Source organism: Salmo salar, chromosome ssa21 (genome assembly GCF_905237065.1).
Source record: "Salmo salar chromosome ssa21, Ssal_v3.1, whole genome shotgun sequence".
NCBI classification, from domain to species: domain Eukaryota; kingdom Metazoa; phylum Chordata; class Actinopteri; order Salmoniformes; family Salmonidae; genus Salmo; species Salmo salar.
Genome location: NC_059462.1, coordinates 12,161,421 through 12,172,650, shown reverse-complemented (window position 1 = coordinate 12,172,650; position 11,230 = coordinate 12,161,421). Strand labels below are relative to the sequence as shown.

General features: G+C 40.7%; 1 protein-coding gene across 1 annotated transcript in view; it reads left to right on the top strand.

Annotated features, from left to right (window-relative positions):
* The window catches only part of LOC106581843 (WD repeat-containing protein 75), a 74,647-nt gene that overhangs the window by 44,344 nt on the left and 19,073 nt on the right, over nt 1-11,230 (top strand). The window lies entirely within an intron of this gene.

The window sequence follows — 11,230 nt, the reverse complement described above, 5'->3', positions numbered from 1 at the left end:
TAACGTATCTAACGCCTTGGAAAATACGTGTAATGTTGTAAATCTTGTTGACGAAATTCATGCAAATGTTTGATTTTTTTGAGATCACGCCCAGAATGCATCGCGCATTGCCATATTTGGGCAACGTACACAATAGGCGGTATACGATTCCAAGGGAGTTTACCATCTCCTCAAAAGTATCTCTGCATAGTGAGCAGCCAGAAGCACACGCCACAGTCCAGTTGACGACTCGAGCACAGCGATGCAAATATAAATCATTGACGTAAATACATTCAAAACAAAGCCCTTGCGGCCAATTATTGATAGTTGTTGCAAAAGATCTGACAGGATCCATGGTTTTGGTGGTTGTTACAACAATATTAATTCTATAATTAAGCAATAAGGCCAGAGGAGGTTTGGTATATGGCCAATATACCACGGCCAAGGGCTGTTCATAACACGCAACGCGGAATGCCTGGACAAAGCCCCTAGCCGTGGTATATTGGCCATATATCACAAACCCCCGAGGAGCCTTATTGTTATTAAAAACTGGCTACCAATGTAATTAGAGTACAACAGTACAACTAAATATTTTGTCATACCCAGTGGTATATGGTCTGATATACCATGGCTTTCAGCAAATCAGAATTCAGGGCTCAAACCACCCAGCGTATAATAACTGCTTATATTGGGAGAGGGATAAAAAAAAAATTGTGTTGCAGATAGTCAGATACAACACATACATAGTGACTGTTTTTTATTGCTTTTATGTATCCCAGGACTCACTCGAAAACAGTGGCAAGTGTTACGGATGTGGACTACCCCAGATAAATAAATGCACAGTAGTCTATCTATTTTTTTACCTGTCAGGAAGAAAAGTGAAAAACACAGATAAAAACACTAAGATAATAAATGATGGATAATCCATTGCTTGTGGCATGACTAACATAAATGGTCATTTTGTGTAGCATATGCAAGTAGGCTATATGGAGGGCAATGGTTGAAGCAGCACTGCGTGTTTATTTTCTATGCATGTGTGCATAAAGTTGGTCAGTCTGTATTTGGGGCTAAAACCAACTAATGAGTATGCGCAAGGAAGGGTGATGGAAGTTAATAATACTACTGTCTCTGTTACATAATCTAATATCAGTCATTAAACCAGCTTCCCATATCAGTTGGCTATATCGCAGGGGTCGTATTTTCAAAACACAATGGCCTCTAACATCATCAAAAAATCTGCGTTTTAAACCATTTCACCTGTGTTTTTAAATAGAATGTCAACAGTATTTTTTGCTTAAATTAAGTGATCAGGGGCGTGCAACTATAGTTTTCCTTCACGGAAAATACATTAGTGCAACACATTCGTAAGAAAATAGCTTCATTTTCATCAGATGACAACAGAAGTGCAACACAAGTCAATTCTTACAGTGAAAAAGCAAGGCCTTTTTTGCAAAAACTGCATGGCCAACATATGTTTATGATAGAAAAAATGGTGCCAGTGTAACCGATGTGAAATGGCTAGTTAGTTAGCGGTGGTGCGCGCTAATAGCGTTTCAATCAGTGACGTCACTCGCTCTGAGACCTGAAGTGGTTGTTCCCCTTGCGTTGCAAGGGCCGCGGCTTTTGTGACGCGATGGGTAACGATGCTTCGTGGGTGTCAGTTGTTCATGTGTGCAAGGGTCCCTGGTTCGAGCCCGGGTTGGGGCGAAGAGAGGGACGGAACCTACACTGCTACACCAGCTACATTTCCTAATGTTCTCCTTGAAGTTAATCTTGCATTTTGCCAGAGAAAAGTGTGCTACACTGAGAAAAGTACCAGAGAAAAGTAGCTACACATCCGTCAGAGCGCTGTCTGTTTGATAGAATGCCATTTCATGAATTCTCATCCGAGTGGAGAAGTGCAACTGAAGCACAAAATTAGTCTGATGCCGAGCAGAATTTACATTAAGAAGCATTATACAGCGCGTTCAGAAAGTATTCAGACCCCTTCACTTTTTCCACATTTTGTTTAGTTACAGCCTTACTATAAAATGTATTCAATTAATTGTTTTCCTCATCAATCTACACACATTACCCCATAATGAGAAAGTGAAAACAAGTTTTTAGAAAGAAAAAAAAAACGTATTTACATACCGTAATTTCCGGACTATTGAGCGCACCTGAATATAAGCTGCACCCACTGAATGTAATTTTTTTTATTATTTTGAACATAAATAAGCCGCACATGTCTATAAGCCGCAGGTGCCTACCGGTACATTGAAACAAATTAACTTTACACAGGCTTTAACGAAACACGGCTTGTAACAAAAAATAAAAATTTTGCAGTAAACAGTAGCCTACCAAGAAAGTCATTGGTCACTATCTTCCTCCTCCTGTGCACTGAAACCACTGAAGTCATCTCCTTCGGTGTCGGAGTTGAATAGCCTCAGAATTGCTTCATCCGATATTGGATCGTTTTCATTGTCGCTCTCGTCACTTTCATCCAGAGGCAAATCCCCCGCTGAGCCCTCTTCAACACGCAGCAGTCCAGCCTTTCGAAACCCATTGATGATAGTGGATTTTTTGACAATGCTCCACGCTGTCAGGACCCACAAATGTGAAAGCGGGAAAAATCAATATATTAGCCGCGTCATTGTTTAAGCCGCAAGGTTCAAAGCGTGGGAAAAAAGTTGCGGCTTATATTCCGGAATTTATGGTAAGTATTCAGACCTTTTGCTATGAGACTCAAAATTGAACTCAGGTGCATTCTTTTTCCATTGGTCATCCTTGAGATGTTTCTACAACTTGATTGGAGTCCACCTGTGGTAAATTAAATTAATTGGACATGATTTAGAAAGGCACACACGTCTAAATAAAGTCCCATAGTTGACAGTGCATGTCAGAGAAAAAACCAGGCCATGAGGTCGAATGAATTGTCTGTAGAGGTCCAAGACAGGATTGTGTCGAGGTGCAGATCTGGAGAAGGGTACAAAAAACATTCTGCAGCATTGAAGGTCCCCAAGAACACAATGGCCTCTAACATTCTTAAATGGAAGAAGTTTGGAACCACCATGACTCTAGAGCTCCTAGAGCTTGCCACCCAGCCAAACTGAGCAATTGGGGAAGAAGAGCCTTTGTCAGGGAGGTGACCAAGAGCCTAATGGTCACTCTGACAGAGCTCCAGAGTTCCTCTGTGGAAATGGGACAACCTTCCAGAAGGACAACCATCAGAAGGACAGACCATAAGAAGCAAGATTCTCTGGTCTGATAAAACCAAGATTTAACTCTTTGGTCTGAATGCCAAGCGTCACGTCTGGAGGAAACCTGGCACCATCCCTATGGTGAAGCGTGGTGGTGGCAGCATTATGTTGTGGGGATGTTTTTCAGCGGCAGGGACTGGGAGACTAGTCAGTATCGAGGGAAAGGTGAACGGAGCAACGTACAGAAATATCCTTGATGGAAACCTATCTCCAGGACCTCAGACTGGGGCAAAGGTTCACCTTCCAACAGGACAACAAACTTAAACACACAGCCAAGACATCTTAGGAGTGGTTTCGGGACAAGTCTCTGAATGTCCTTGAGATGCCCAGCTAGAGCCCGTACTTGAACCTGATCGAACATCTCTGGAGAGACATGAAAATAGCTGTGCAGCGACAATCCCCATCTCACCTGACAGAGCTTGAGAAGATCTGCAGAGAAGAATGGGAGAAACTCCCCAAATACAGGTGTGCCAAGCTTGTAGCGTCATACCCAAGAAGACTTGAGGCTGTAATCACTACCAAAGGTGCTTCAACAGAGTAAAGGGTCTGAATACTTATTGAAATGTGCCATTTCAGTGTAATATTTTTTTTTTGGCAAAAATGTCTAAAACCCTGTTTTTGCTTTGTCATTATGGGGTATTATGTGTAGATTGATGAGGGGGAAAAAACTATTTAATCAATTTTAGGATAAGGCTGTAATGTAACAAAATGTGGAAAAGGTCAAGGGGTCTGAATACTTTCCGAATGCACTGTAGATCTATGTTTACAAAACGCAGCAAGATACTGTATTTCTTATGCGTTTTACCATTTGTTCTGCTGAAAAACGCCCCGAGTGGCCTAAACAGAACCCACAATAACACTATCACCTTTTGTTCAGGCAATCAAAATTGATGATTATAGTCAAAATTACATATTCTGTGGGGTTATTCTGCAGTCTGTGGTCAAACTGATTATATTTTCAAGATTTCATGGAAACTGCAATTGTGATAAGCACTAACCAATCACAGTGTAGAGTTCAGAAATAAGCAGACCTGTTGCACCACAAAGTAAATATTGTCTCCCCCTATAGAAATCAGAGCAATCTTTCTCCTAATAAAGAAACATACGTCTTGTCATTGTACTATGCTTACTTTAATCCTAGCACTTACCCACACGATTCATTTAAAGCTTTACACACAGATCACACACTGTACAATACAAGTCCTCCCTGCCTCCCACATAATGTGATGCACAATATACACCTTTAGATGACTTGCCTTTGTCAATCTCGGTCAACAGAGTAGAACCATAACCATAACTTCAGTAATTACTGCACATTTCTGCATGATTGGGTGGACTGCTTCGGCATTCAACGCATCACTATTAATTTGCCAAACTTTTTGTCACGACAGCAACAAGAGAGTTGGCAAAAGCAGAAACATTGTTTCTGTCAAGCCATTGTGTACTATCACTGACATACAATGTCCAAAAATTCAGAATAATTCTTGGTCATAATGTTGTTTTGGTGTGACAATGCATCACCACAAAGATATTTGGAACAAAGCCCGCTGATATGTCGTCTATGAAATACAGGTAACTGCCAAAATAACGGAAACACTTCAGTAAAAGAGGGATCGTATTGAAAGCAGGTATCTCCACACAAGTGTAGTTCCTGATTTAATTATGCAATTAACATCCCATCATGCTTTAGATCACGTATAAAAATGCTGGGCAGGCAATTATTTTGGCTACAATGACTATGCCCCCATAGTATGACAATGCCCCCATCCACAGGGCACGAGTGACCACTGAATGGTTTGATGAGCATGACAACGATGTAAACCATATGCCATGGCCGTCTGTCAGATGGGGCCTCCATTTATAACCGTTGCGTAAATTTTGCAATAAATATCTGCGTGCGCCATTTCTGAAAAGACTGCATGCACAAAAATATTAATATTTATACACTTGGCGCACGCCATACACATTTCTCCTTATAAATCAGACCTGTCGTAAAACGGTGCGCACGTGATAACAATAACTCCTTTATACACTCTGTGCCTTGGAAATATTGGAATTATGCCAGAAGGAAATATAAATGGCGAACTTGATCAAATGTCTTTGGAGGTGTTGGCAGAATGTTTTCTCTTGCAGTGACATTTGCTGCATCTTACCGTTTCTGAAAGACAAAAACATTTGCAAATTGTTGTGGATCTGTAAACAGATCGTTTGAATTCAATACAAAAAATAATAGCCTATATAATAGCCCCAAGTAAATTAGAGATGCACGTGGTAATTTGTTGTATGGCTACTTCGGGAATATGTACTCATCATGGCCAGAAAAGTCAAGGAATTTATTCTGCAGTGGATATGATTGTTATATACATTAAGTTTATGAATGAAATATTGTCTACTCGAGAAATGTTACATTACAATATTAATAAGATGTAGGCTAGCCTACAAACGTCACTGGAAAAGGTGAAACGTCTGCTCTACCAATATTAAACTAAGCTTCGGGATCTTCACAAGTATGAAACCATCACAGTCAGAAAAGGTGAGGAATTTATTCTGCAATGATCATGGAAATGAAATAAATAATAGGAAATATATGCCGATTTCGAAATATTTTAGAATGCAAAGATAAAATAAATAGATTTTCGCTCTTCTCACTAATAGCAAATGATTGCATCTTGTTATTATATTTAGCTCCCAGTTGGATTTTGGTATGAATACGAGTGTCATTATATACACTGAGCTCTGTACTCCAGCACTTTGGATTTGAAATGATACACTGGCTATGAGGGTAAAGTGCAGACTGTCAGCTTTAATTTGATGGCGTTTTCATCCATATCGGGTGAACCGTTTAGAAATTACATTTTTTGTACGTAGTCCCCCCCATTTTAGGGGACCAAAAGTAATGGGACAAACTAATTTATGTGAATAATGAGAGCGAAGAAGTTAGAGGCATAAATATCATAACACCCCTCCATTATTCACGATTCAATCCGTTATCATTATGTAGCATCCACATGAATGTAGAAGTGTTTAGAGACATATTCTGTACTTATTTACAATAAAAGTGACTCCAATAATAATCTGCTCTGAGTAGATTGTGAAGCATGAAGCAGAATGATTGAAGACTTTTTGACAAGTCGTCCTTTGTGCATGTTCTTACTAGGGGTGTAAATTTAGATGTAAACGAGATGTTGTTCCACTGCTAGCCTGGAAGAAGTGCTCTGTGAGGCATACCTCCGGGTAATGTGATCCCATAATGACACAGCATTCTATATCTTCCTCTCAACAAAAGATGACCTCTCTGTCTTTCCATACTATGCATAATAACATACTTGGTTTAATCAAAATTAGTAACATGAGTAACATAACACATTTTTTCAGCAAGCTTCTAGTATTCAACATAAGGTATTTATGGTCAAACACTTGGTTACCTTTTTGACCACAAGTAACAAGTAGGCTGCTTAGTCTCATTGTGTGGGGGATACAGGACACAAACCTCACACTCAGCAGTTACCTTTGTGTTGTGTGGTCACAGTTGGCATCCCTCATCTATTTTGATCTATTCATGGTTAAGTCAGAGGGGTAGAGAATTGACCTGGCCCTATTGAAGAGCTAAAAACATCTGACCTGATCCCATTAGTGGGCTGTTGTTGTCAGCTGGCTGAGGTGTCTATGTTCAGTAGTAAGGCTTTTGCTGTGTCATGTTGGGGTCACATGACCTGGAGGTATGCCACACTGAGCACCTCTCCCAGGCTAGCTGTGGAACAACATCTCAGTTTACATCTAAATATACAGCCCTGGCAGGAACACAAACGAAGGATGACTTGGCAAAAGTGTCTGCAATCGTTCTGCTTCATGCTTCGCAATCCACTCAGAGCAGATTATTGAAACAAGTGAGAGTATGGTCTCTTTACATCTTATATTTGAAACAGGTTTGAACAATATATTAATTATCAAACAATGATGTGTAACCTATTTTTCCAATTTTACTTCATTTATCTTCTCATTGTAATACCACAATTGTTGGTGTAATAAATGTCCTATGAACTTACTTTTCTTAATGGCATCCTATTACCATTATTTAATTCATGTTCACATTGTTGGAAAAACACTTAATTTACCTAGGTCACTTCCAAACACAGACAGTGCCAATAGATCACTAGATCAGATCTTTCCCTAATCCATTAAAGTCCGTGTAATATGGTTAGTTATTCTTATATGCCATTCAAATGTTTCTGTGTTGGTTGGTTTTATGTTGTGGTTATGAATAGGGACCATTAAAATAATAATAATAATATATATATATATATATATATATATATATATATATATATATATATATATATATATATATATAACCTTTATTTACCTAGGCAAGTCAGTGAACAACAAATTCTTATTTACAATGATGGCCAAACCCGGACGACGCTGGGCCAATTGTGCGCCGCCCTATGGGACTCCCAATCACGGCCGGTTGTGATACAGCCTGGAATTGAACCAGGGTGACTGTAGTGATGCCTCAAGCACTGAGATGCAGTGCCTTAGAACGCTTTGCCACATAAGTTGCATTTTAACATTTTTACACCTACTCCACCATTTATTTTGGTTGAATGAGATGATCAGACAGCTCTTAGCTGTTAGACTTAAACAGACAAGACATCCTAACCTCTAATACAGGACATCTTCCATGAAATAGAGGGGTAAACATCTGACAGGTGTTTCTGATCGATAAAAAAAAAAAACAGAGTTCATCTGTCACGTTACTGGCAGCTGAGAGCGGGGGTTGTGTGCTTGACCTCTCATGCCGTTGCATGTGGATCAAAATCAACATTTGTTTGCAAGTAATGGCAGAGCAAACCACCACAATCTCCGGCCACTTTTGAGTAAGCAGCACAGCAAAAAGCAGACCACCTATATGAAGGGGCTGTCTGCACATGAGTTGACTTTGAACTAAGTCATTGAATGATGAGATCAATTCAACAATTCATTTATTTCCAATCACAAATGAAACGTTTACCTCCAATCAAATTTTTTTCTCACCTTTATTTAACCAGGTAGGCAAGTTGAGAACAAGTTCTCATTTACAATTGCGACCTGGCCAAGATAAAGCAAAGCAGTTCGACAACATACAACACAGAGTTACACATGGAGTAAAACAAACATACAGTCAATAATACAGTAGAAAAATAAGTCTATATACAATTTGAGCAAATGAGGTGAGATAAGGGAAGTAAAGGCAAAAAGGCCATGGTGGCAAAGTAAATACAATATAGCAAGTAAAACACTGGAATGGTAGATTTGTAGTAGAAGAAAGTGCAAAGTAGAAATATGATGATCTTGACATATTTTTGTTCACCATTGAATTTCACCCTGATCAGCATGACTAGGTCTGAAAGCAGTTAATGGTACGAGATAAGGCCAAAACGGATGAAAAAGCATTACATTTGTATTTCAATCATGACACATTATATAAGGATGACTACAAACATTTTCACCAATACTCCTGCAATGCTAATTTCAAAGTATATTATGAAAATATTGGCCACAACATGTTTGATATACCCCACCTCTTTAAGGAATATCTGGGATACCTGGAATAGGATAAAGTAATCCTTCTAACCCCCCACCCCACCCCACCCCCAAAAAAAGATATAGATGTACTATTGTAAAGTGGTTGCCACTGGATATCATAAGGTGAATGCACCAATTTGTAAGTCGCTCTGGATAAGAGCGTCTGCTAAATGACGTAAATGTAAATGTATATTACTTGAAGCAGGTCCCAAACTACAGCAAACAGACTATTGAGCTCACATTCCCTGTCCCGAAATATTGACGGCCTAATTAGTCCAGTAAAATACACTCATAATTCCAGCTAGTCACTATATTGTGTTGTCATGTTCTAGGAGCAGTCTTACAAGCCCGCCAAAATCAACTGGTGATAAAGCGAGTGCGAAACGCAGTTAGCTAGACTAGCTAGCTGCCGATGCAATGGCTACAATATGTATCTATAAGCATCACCCACAAGTCAAAAATGCAGTTATAATTTGGATAAATAAACAACTCCTTAATCAGATTAGTCCTCAATATATAGTAAGCAGCTGAAATAAAGAGAACAAACTGGTATAAGGCGAAAAAAGCTCAGTGCTGAAATGAGACATGCGCCCATGGAACCACCACGTGGAGCAGACTAAGTGCACAGGACAGGGGCGAGCTAGTTAGCTAGCATTCTAGCTATCTAGCAAAGACTTGCAAAAAGTAAAATGCAAGTAACTCTAACATTAGCTGCACACACACACAATCAAAACTTCTAGACATTAAAATTGCTAAATAATATCAGTGAAATAATTGTTTAAAACTCACCTTTGCGTGGAACAAATTAGGATTTTGTTGATCCAACAATGGCGTTGAGAAAAGAGGAAATTTGAACACAGAAACTGAATTATTGGGCGGGGTGGTGATGATGTTTACACTTACTGAGTAAAAGTCTACACTGTAACATTTTACACCTTAGCAATTAACACCAGTTACCAGCACTGACGCTAGGGGTCAATTGGCACTGACAGTTGCTAAAACAACTCTATGGGAGTCCATCACTTTTGACACAGTGAATTTAACGCTGGTGATTTTACTGTGTACAAACTTGTTGGATGGATTTTCTGTTTGTTTTGGTTGTGTTTCAGATTAGTTTGTGCCCAATAGAAATACATGGTAAATAATGTATTGTGACATTTTGGAGTCACTTTTATTGTAATTGAGAATCAAATATGTTTCTAAACACTTCTAGATGAATGTGGATTCTACCATGAATACTATCACGGCTAAGACCCAGATGCAGACACAGGAGGCCGATAGTAAGAGTTTCAGAGTTTATTATAATTCGAGGGGCAAGCAAAAGGTAAGTCAAGGCAGGAAAACGGTTGTAATCCAAATCAGAGTCAGGCAGGTACAGGACGGCAGGCAGGATCAGGGTCAAGACAGGCAGAAAGGTCAGAAATGGGAAGACTAGGTGTACTGTAAGCCCGGACGACACAACGGTAGAAGTTGGCAAGCCCCAGGAAACGTTGCAGCTGCACTCTGGATGTGGGTTGAGGCCAATCCACCACCGCTCTCACCTTGTCAGGGTCCATCGGAATATTCCCTGCAATGATGACGTATCCTAGGAAGGAGATGGTGAAGCGATGGAACTCACACTTCTCCGCCTTCATGAAAAGCTGGTACTCCAGGAGACGCTGGAGGATCTGTCGGACATGGAGGACGTGCTCTTGAGGTGACCGGGAATAGATTTGGATGTCATTGAGGTAGACAAACTGACGTCGACAGAGTGCAACATATGTTTGTTGTTGTTGAACGCTGTCGAACGCCGAAACTGAAACCTGTCGAACGCTGAAACCTTTAAAAGCTGACAGTGTTTTTATATACTTTTATTTCCTGCAGCTCTGTTGGGCTAAATTGCTGTGAGCGCTGCTATCTGTCCCGGGATCCTGCCAGATTCCGTATAGGGGGAGAGACGCGAAAGCCCAGCTAGCCTAGCTGGCTCGGTGGACTCAAATGGAGGCCGCTATTGAACGTTTCCAACCTTGCAGGAGCTGCGTTTACTTTGCTTTGTTCCGGGACAATGTGGACCGCATTGACTTTCAATGTAGCAACTGCTTGCTTGCGGAGGACGTGCAGGAGCGAAGTAGCTACTCTTAGCAAGCAAGTAGAACGCTGCTCTGGTCTGGTGGAAGTTTTGCCGCCGTGTCGGCTCTCCACAGCCGACTGGCCAGTGAGAGGCAGGGTTCCATCCCCGAAGGGGTCTCCCCCTTCCCTGGAGAACGGAGCTGATCTCAACCCAACCAACCAGCCATGGAGGTATGTCACTCGCCGTGGAAGTCGAAGAAGGCGTCATCTGGCAACGGGGGTCTCCATGGAGATTTTGAGCCCGGAACTGACACAGACCAGAAACTGCTTTGCCACCCTGGATCCAGAGGTTCCGGCGCCTTCATCCGGGGTGGCTTCCCAATCAAGATTGGATCCAG